Genomic DNA, 10,166 nt, shown 5'->3' with positions numbered 1-10,166 from the left:
TACACCTCAGTAGGAGCCCTAACCCGGCCTGCTTGTCAGTGGCTCAAAAGATGCATCTTCAATACTGCTGAGTTGAAAGAAAGAGCACAGCATATGTTTTATTTTTTTATTTTATTTGTTTGTTTCAGTCAACAACTCTCACACTGTATAGTTGCTTTCGGATCTGTGTTTAATATTTCATACTTTTATGGATAGCACAAGATCAGCTGTTTTAAAGTTGTTGAGAGTGAAGAACAGTTCTGTGAAGTAACTCCTAAGCCTCGGATCTGCCTTAACGTAATTCGTGTCTGAAAAGTGAAAAACAATAGTTCCATTCTTTTCTATTTATTTATTCTTTTATTTATTCTTTTTTGTTTTTTTGCAAAAAAAAGTGTTTTTCTTCAACTTTCATTTTACAGTTTATGTAAAATCAGATTTCTTGTTCAAACAACAAGAATTTTTTAAAGCTATCTATAAATGTATAAAAGTGCACACAGAAGGATCAGATGGCAGGGAAAACAGATTATGTTGCAAGGCTCCCATGGCATAACCCCGGGCATTAATGTTAATGGAAAACCACATGACCTTGCACTGCCTCTGAGCGGCTCCATTTTAAATCCAATTGACATGGCCCAGGTCTAGAGGAGGCTGGAGAGACGTGATGCAGCCACCTGATACCCATGCATGAAAATAGTCTGTTTTTCTTTTTTTCTACTTTTCAGGGTATCCCAGGGGCCCCCGGCAAGGTTTCCTCTGCTCCCTGAGGTGAACAGGGGAAGGCGGCACTGAATGTGGAACAGCAGTTGCTGTAATAGTTACTGGAATACGCATGTCTCATGCCAAATGCCATGTGATCCCAACACCGAGCAGGATGGCAAAGCTTAGCTTGCACTGCTTTAACATTCCAGTCAAGGTATGTTGATGTACTTATGCTGAAGAGACAGAGTACCCCTTGTTTTCTGGGGGCATATTGTACTTAAGGTTGTATAAAATCACTGTGATGGAGTAGGCTTTGCCAAGTATTGCTTTCCAATGATCTTCCTACTCTGAGAGGAATGGTGCCAACACAACACAAACAGGCTTTGTTGAAGGAGCTTTACACACACAAATGAAAAAAAAGGAAAGTCAGGATAAAGTAACATCCAGTTTTCCCCACAAACATCTAGTGGAGGATTTGTATTCAAATATGGTGCAGTTCCACTGTGCTCTGAGGGTCATCAGCACAATTTAATTACATTAAGAGACAGCTAAATTGGACTTTGCAGACAGACAAGGCTTAAGGGATTACTGGACCTCTGACAGAGAGATCAAATTTTACCTTTGAGCATGAAACAATATGCCCATTTCCTGGCAGGACCCATGTGGAGAGAGATAGAGGGATGAGGACTTGGATGGGGCCAATAGCCACATGATTAATTTTATTCTATTTACTCTAAACTAAATGGCCTGCATGTACAAAAACATAGTATTTCACAATAAACTTGACAGAATTACAGTCAAAACAACAAGCTTCTGTGCACCTAAAGCTGTTGTTTATCTTGATCACTTTACCTCCACCTCCTCTGTGCTTTCCCCAGTATCTCCCAATGCCTGCATGTGCATGTTTTATCTGCGTGTCAGCTTATACTGTTTATTAAAACTGCTTGAAGGCACATTACTTCAGAGGTTTATTTCCTCTGCACCTGCCATCTTACTATATACAGTAGCATAAATGGAGGGGAAGCATGCCATGCATGAATACTTCTTAGTAACAGCAGCAGTAGTAGACTTGACTGGGCTATATCATAGGATTAAATGTATTATGGCTTTCAAAGGGAAGAAGTGTTGATGAAAGGTTTTTTTTCACTTCATTCATACAAAGTCAATGGAGACTGACATTTTCAGACCTTGGCCTTTAACTATGCCAACGCCTCCCTCTACAGTTACAGTACCTGTCAGCCACACCAAGTACGAAAATAAATCAAGGGTATTGATGATATGTTCTTTGCTAGATGTTTTTTTCAACACCCACCTTTGCCAACTAGTTAACTGTGAAAATAAACAAAGCCAAGACACTTTAAGTTTCATCAAACCTTCAAAGATACATTTTTTTGCCCACCTAGAGGCAGCAGAAACAAGGTGTAAACAACACTGACATATAAGGACCCCTTAAATAGGGATGATGACCTAGCAAACAGTTGCCTGCAGATTGATACTGAAATATTGATACTTCCGGTTCCAAACGTTTCGGTTCTAGGATTGATTCTCACACTAAAAGATCGATACCTTAACTCAGTAATTTCGGGGTAAATGTGTCTTTTATCATCAACAGGGACACAGTAGAAAAGTTACAATGCTATCACCACGATGGGGTCTAAATAATACCTGGTTGATAGGAACTACTTTTCCTTCCGCCTGTCATATTCATATGAACTACGGCTCTATAAGCAAATGAGCCACTGAACAGTGTTGACACTGAAGATGGCTGAGCGCAAACAAAGTCGTGTGTGGAACTTCTTCAGACAAAAAATGTGAATCTGGAATGTTTTGTAAAAAGGTTGAGGTAAGCAGTTTCAAGGGAGCCTGATTCAGATGCTGAAGTGTCAATTAACATTCAACTTTAAAGTTTCTTGGTCTGTAGGACATCTTCTTTTGATCTATTGAAAGTGCTAAATGGTGCACTGAATGTATTTTAATTATTTTCTTTTTTAAAGTATAAGAAAGAGTAGTATGATGTCTTATTTGGAATGGTTACAGCCTACTTATTATTTCCCTTCTGAAAATATTAAGCTTTTATACAAAGTATCGCCTCGTATTGTATCGTATCGTATCGTATCGTATCGTATCATATCGTATCGGCGATACCAGCCTTGGTATTATTTGGTATCGGATCAGAAAGGAAATCAGTGGTAAGGCACATCATTACTATCTACACTCCAACAGATAACAGTCCAATATCCCCTCTATATTTAGCTCTATTTTGATCTCCACATGATTTTCGCTGTGTGTCATCAGCTGTGCCCAGACCTCACCATTACATCGCAAAGCACGGCTCCTGTCACTTAGCTTGACAACAAATAACTTAAAAAAAAAAAAACTATAATATGAGAATATGATATAACACAATCACGTGTCTGGAATCTTCTACCAGTTGTTGCTGGGATCTGCAATTAGAGAACACAAGTCTATTTTCACATCCTTATTTCTAATTACATTAGGTAGGTGTTATGGCACTTAAGTGCTGAATAGGCCGCTGTAGCTTTCGCCAGTGTAATTTACAGCTGCTCGACACTCTGAGCTGTTGACACCTGCACGCTGCAGCTGGATGCTGATGGGTGTAGCAGCATAGTGGAGTGAAAAAAGCATGCAAAACTAATTTCTTTAATTACAAGTGGCATATTTTATTTAAAAATATCAACTGAGAGCCATCAAAACATCAGAACAGTTTTTTTCCATTTAAACCAACATGTTTTGACAAGCTACTGCTGTCAGGTTGTGTTTGTGACCCGCAGGTTGCTTATCTCAGAGGTGAGTGAGGCTCAACATAATCCAAGATCCCTGTCCAAAGTGCTCAGGTTTTACTTTTCAATGTATACTACACTATATACATATCGTGTTACAATAATTTGAAATAAAATAAAAGATTAAGATAAATAGAAAGTATGGTTTGTGTGTTGTGTAGACACCCTCGCCAAAGCCAGCTGAGGCCAGCAGTGCCAAATGCTTCTGTTAAAAGCACTGAACAAATTGCGTGTTATCAGGGCACTTGTTCACCAACACACTGAAATGGGGCAACTACTTTGCCTCTTCTCCTCCATTTATGGATTACTGTGTTTTGGGGTATGTGATGGGGACACACACACACAGACCTTCCACTCACCAGAGCAGTTGGTCCTCACTCCCATACTCATCTGAAAAATGCCTGCAGGTGTAAATTTGTGCAGACAATTTATCTGAGCTGCTCGCTCTTCAGGTGTCTCCTCTCCCTGAGAAACCGATTGCCGTTTCGCCAATTGTCCTTAAACAATTACTTGGGAGAGATCAGGGGGAGACTGTTGCCAGTTAAACTGCAGTTTTCTCAGCTACCATTGTGCAGGATATCTAAACCCTGGGATACAAAGCTCTCAAGCGCACTGCTAGCCAAATAAAGAGGTGGAGAGGGAGGGGGAGGCAGATAAAAGCTGACACCCAATGTATTATAACTCGGCTCTATTAGATATGAGCTTCTGCTGGGGTGAAGCACCATAGCTTAAGGCACAGATACTGCTTGCTCATTGTGCTTTAGCAAAGGGGCTGGGAAGACTGTGTAGCCACTGTGTTCTGTGTACAGCAAACAGTCTCTCATGCATGATTTAGTAAACTAGAATTCTTACTAATACTCAAATAGTGAAATAGCAGGCTAGATAAAAGGATGTGCTTAGGCTGCAAAACTTATCCTAAGACATACACTGTATGCTTGAAAAATGGCTGGTAATCAAAAGACAGAGAAATAATCACAGAAATGCTGCTATTTCCTTCATTTTCAGCATTTATTCAATTTTTTCTGACAACACATAAATTCTCTATATTCCACATACTGTGTACACTTAGACATCTGCTTTAACATTTAACACATGGACATATTTTGTTTTCTGGTTAATAGCATATTGTGGTGTACTGTGTAATTATACCATAATGAATAATTCTGCATATAATAGGCTGCTTACCCAACGATTACTTTGCGATTACCTTGAAAAAAAAAAGGGATGGTTTTATTTTACAGCCTACATACCCAGGACTAACACTAGAGTAAGAGAGCTTTTTCCAACACTTTCAGTGATTTGTTGTGGTGGTACTGAAGGCCATTACTTTAGCTTGAATCTCTCATGCTTGCCACACTACTGTTCACACCGCATGTTGTTCAGTAAACCGCAATAAAGCTTAATGCTCAGTATTCAGATCCTTAATTGTTTATGATAGAATGATATGACAGGACATCAACAACAACACTGGTTTAGGTTCTTCTCTAGCATCAGTTTTAATCAATAGATGGATGTCACATTGTTCCGCAGTACTTCAGCATCATTTTAAAAACACATGCACGAACATAATACATAGACACATAACTACTTAATAGCTACAGCTACAGTTGTAAAGGTACACAGCTCTCTCCAAGACTAGTTTAACGTATTGTTCCCACACAACAATAATGTACTGTATACCATATTGATAATTATTGATGAGTATTGATAAATAATGTTTACAATGTAAGTTCCAAGACAGATTCTTTTGTATATCATCACTTTGAAATATATTATACCTGAACTAATTCCATTGCCCTGTTGGCACTATTTCCTGTGTTGTTATCCAGTAACAATATTGCTATACCCTGTAATTGTTAAATAGGTACTTAGTAATTTACACACTGCTATTACCCCTTATTACCTAAAGCCTTGTTTTGTTATGTTTATAGGCCATGGAGACCCAGTATTTTATTGATACCCAATATCTGCTTAATAATTAAAGTAATCTAAAGCATTATGGGATGTCCCTGATATTTCGCATTCATACAGTACTTTTTATTATAATGCAGCACCACTACAAACTACAAACTCAATAATAAATATAAGATGATTTAAAGTCTCTAAGCTTAAGATATACAGAGGTACAATTTATGGCAGATCTGTTGTTGTTGTTGTCCTGGATTGCATTAAATTCTGCAAGTGTTCCTAATATTAGCACCGACAAGCTCTGCTGCCACCTGTAAGTTACCGTACTTCTAGGTACCACATATCAGATCAGGGTCATATATTCTCTGCCACACTGGATCAATGTGAGCTGGAGGGAATCTGTGTACCAGGGTCATACTCATGTACTTTGCTATAGAGGGAAAGAGCAGTCCTGCCATCTTGGCATCTATATGAGAATCAGGATTTAGTTCTGCCTTGACCAGGTACATTCTCATGTAAACATCATCAATGGGATGAATAGTAATAGACTGAGACATCTTGTATATGACCAAAGCTGTGTAGCCAGACAACCAGAAGCCCCCACCACCACAATCCTGGGGGTATGAATCTGACTCATGCACCTATACTGGAATAAAAATACTTGCTCTGTGTTGATGGACCCCATATATTGGATCAGATGGCCAATCAGAGGTGCTTGCTTCCATCATTGTCCTTAAGACTTTGGAGAGATTTGACCCTATTGTCTGTGTTGGCAAAGACATCATCATCACCACTTAGGAAAAACAGAACATGCGGACAGTTGCTTTCCAGCCATTCTCAGAAGTGTATCTGTGCCAAGGTGAGGTTGGAGAATGAGTCACGAAAGGCCCTTTGGAAAATGTCATTGTGCTCACGTTGCTCCATTTTGAGGAGCTTGTTCAGTCTCTCTTTCTCAAAACCAATATAATATTTACTGACCAGTAGAATGAAGACTTATGCAGATCCATTAGGTCCTCCACATTTGTCCCAATTATCCAGCGGTGTGGGAAGCTGGCGAGTTTATGGTAGAGAAAATCATGTATACCAGTTTGTTTTGTGGGAGGCAGTTTTTAGGGGTCTCTGTGGTGGGTAGCTCTTCTCCGCTGCCATTGCTTCTCACACATATTTGGACAACCCTGCATCATAACCAACATACAGGGTGCTCTGATAGACTTCAAATGTTCTCTGCTGCCTTGAAAAGTTGACACATAATTCAAGCAGACCACAGCCTGTTCTCTGCTGACATATACTGTATGTGGCGAGACTGCATCGTGGTTTTGAAGTCACTGTGAAATTTTTCTGTATTAAAACTAAAACCAGAATCTTTCCCTAATCTTAATGCTTTTATTGCCCAACCCTAACTACATGAGTCCTGGTCTCTGGTGTGACATTTGTGCTCATTGTACGTCCGCCATCCATCCCAACCACCTCCTGTTGACTCAGCTGCCATTAATAAAAGCAGCGCTTTCTCTGATGTTTCACTTCCTCAAAACTCTGCAGTGACAAGACAAAACCGTATTCTCATCAACTTATCTCATTATGACATAAATTAATATATTGAAGACTAATGATAAAGTGTCATGGGTTTTAGGTAAATAGCATTATTAGTAGCACTATGGTCTGAGCTCACTGTCACACCACAACAATGAAGCAGAATTTCCCAGTTAATGGTTATTTCCTAAAAGCACAGCAAAATACAAATGAACAAACATCAATGGAAATTGAATGCTGATTTCAAGCAATTGGAGAACTGTCTGACTGTTTCTTTGTGAACATCAAGTCCTCCAACGATAAAACAGGTTGTTTGTCATTGCCTTCCAATATGACGCACAAATGTGATCAGATCCAAAAGATAACTGTCAGAAATGACTAATCGGGTTTATTTTCCTCTTTCTTTTCTAATCTACCAATGTTATGGTCGAGGTTTGGTTACTAAGCAACTAAAAGAGGTGAATGTGGTCTGAAAAAACTGTTGGTTAAGTTTAGGAAAAGATTGTTGGTAGGAGATTAAATGACAAACCATGTAGTTGGCCCATGCTCTCCAGAACAAGCGTTTTCTGATCTGAAGCCACTAATGACCGGACGACATCATCATTTAAAAAATAATTTCACCTGTCTTTCTTCTTTGCTCCTGACTGACTGATAATTACTACAGTTGTTAGAGGGCTTTGCCTGGCTGTAAGTGCCACTGTCACAGCAATGATTGAACCGTGTCGGTGACTGCTTTGCGCAAGTACAAGTTTAAATGAAATGTTTAGCTTGGCTGGCCTGAAGGACAAAAATGACATTCAACACTACAAAACAACGTACTATTACTACATTATTCAAAAGTATATCTATAGGCCTACTGTTAATATACTTTTTAACTACAATATTATTCCTTTAAAACTATAAATAATGATTTAAATGTATTTTACATATACATTTACTATTTCACAAGTTCTAAATTAAGTTTCATAAATTCTAAATCTTGACAAATAAATGAGTCTGATACGGGTAACTACGGATCCTAATGATCCTTTGAATCCTAACAACTTTGTCATATTAAGATTTTTTCTGCAAAGCCTCTCAAGGTTGAAAGTTTTGGTTTTGAGTGGGATATTTCAATTCTTGGCTGGATTTCCATTAAATAAGGCAGAGGAATTCATGTCCCTACAGAATGAAGTATAGTAACTTTGGTGATCCCCTGAGTTTTCATCTATCTTGGTCAAGATTTCAATTTGTGTAATATTTTGTTTCTGGAACAGAAAGCAAACATAAAAAAAAAGACTTTAGTCCTTATGTGACATAAAATGAAGCCAAGAAGGAAATCAACAAATTCACAATCTCAAAGAAAACACTGAGCTAAAAAAGGATTATGACCTTTATACAAACAAAATTATTTGATAAAAACAAATACTTTAAGGAGCAGAATGAATTTAAGGCTTAACTGGAAAAATGAATTAATTAGACAGTGTGTTATATAATCCTCTTTAAGAAAAATGTATTTCCATTTTAAACCATATGAAACACTTCATATACTCAGAGGAGGACTGACGAAAATTCAATAAATATTTTTATTAAAATAAGGCAAAAAAATTAGTGATATGTGATTTAAATCTATGTATGTATCAGATATGTTTATCAGGCCAATCATCTCCTTCACTAAGTATTTCAAGATGAAACTGCATAAGATGCCTCATTAATTACTGTAAGTATCAGAAAAAAAGTTGCAGTGATCTGAGAAATTCCCCATTAAAACCTCTTTGTTCATTTCCAGAAGAGACCTGGATTATCAGCACCTGAAGAAGTTGCTAGACATTAAAACTGAATCCAAATGAAATGCAATGTTAAAATCCAAACATCCACATCCTCTCTGCTGATTAAATAACATCTCAGCTTGCTTTCTTCTTAATGAGTTAATGCAAGTTTGTAAAAATATAATTGTGTCATTTTATATACAGTACTTGAATAATAAAATCAGTTTTTCAATTTGCAGTGCCATGCAATTCACAGAAACATGCAGCATTAGAATAATTACCCCAACATACGCGTAGATCAGTGTGAGAGCCTGATGAAAGATCCCTCTGATAGTCAGTAGGCAGTTAGTGCAGATTGCTATGGCAGTTAAGATAAATGTTGCCACAGGGTTTCTCTGGAATATATTCAGTCCTGGGTTCAACCAGTCAGGCAGTTTCTATGTCAAGCTCCCAACACGCTGCATGATTCAGTTGGTTTGATGTTCAGTAAGAGGTGTGAACTGGTTCACTTACAGTAAAACTTTGTGAGATTAAAACAGTTGGAATTGGCTGGGAGTGAAACACTGCCTGGAAGTCAAAGCTCGAGGGAGTGTGTGATTGTATATTGTAGTTTATACAATCCACGCTGCGTCTTTCTGTCGATCTTCTGACGTCTTCTACAGCTCTATTTTTATGAGAAAAATTTCCTGACGCAAGTGTATTCAGTGTGTCTAAACAAATACTAAATACCTACATTATAAAAACAACAATGTAGCTGCCACAAAGAGATATCATTAACCGGAGGAAACAGAAAGGCATCAAGGCTTTTTCAGTGCCTCCTCTAGTTTTTTATTCTATCAGCCATCTTATAACTCCTAAAGTTGACACAGAAGTTTTGCTTAACGCACACTGAAAGCAGCGTGTGGGAGTGGAAAATGTGGATGGCCTCAAAAGATGAAGACCTATTTACATCATGCAGTAACTAAAATTTTCAAATAGAAATCCCACACAAACTGGGGTTCTTCTGAAAAACATACATCATCTTTTTCATTGGTGTCCAAATGTGCAACATTAAATGAGAAGATCCCTCAAATGAGATGCTTATATGCTCACTTCATAGTGTTGGAAATTATTTAAAATGTTAATATATAATTCACAAATGCTTCATTAGGGTTCACAAATATGAAAATTTGAATAAAATATTCTTATAATTGCTTTGTACAATTTCAAAGTGCATAATCAAGAATTAACGGAAATTAACAATTGTTTATAATATGTGGCTTGTAGTTTTTTTATATAAATGTATGAATAACTATTTTAATATATGTACATATTGGCCGAGTAATAAATGTATTTAAAACTACATGAAATTATAATCACAACTATGTTATACTGTGCTATCAAACTTTCAATAACTGTTTATCTACCAGTTATGAATGCATCATAGGAGGAGTTACAGACACTAACAGTTAAAATTGTCCTTATAAAGTGTTTACAATGACATTAGTGGGCAATAAATCAT

At 37.5% G+C, this 10,166-nt stretch overlaps 1 protein-coding gene and 1 pseudogene across 1 annotated transcript in view; both read right to left on the bottom strand.

The window, feature by feature from the left end:
• Window positions 1-10,166, bottom strand: part of chst8 (carbohydrate (N-acetylgalactosamine 4-0) sulfotransferase 8) — a 165,031-nt gene that overhangs the window by 110,059 nt on the left and 44,806 nt on the right. The gene's annotated exons all lie outside the window — the stretch shown is intronic.
• On the bottom strand, window positions 5,657-6,536 carry LOC147817774 (N-acetyllactosaminide beta-1,3-N-acetylglucosaminyltransferase 3 pseudogene; annotated as a pseudogene).

The sequence above is a fragment of the Seriola lalandi genome, unplaced genomic scaffold, assembly GCF_002814215.2.
Source record: "Seriola lalandi dorsalis isolate HSWRI2012SDOR001 ecotype SW California unplaced genomic scaffold, Sedor1 jcf7180002054898, whole genome shotgun sequence".
NCBI classification, from domain to species: Eukaryota; Metazoa; Chordata; class Actinopteri; order Carangiformes; family Carangidae; genus Seriola; species Seriola lalandi.
The sequence above is the reverse complement of the archived record's forward strand: the minus strand, read 5'-3'. Positions and strand labels throughout refer to the sequence as shown.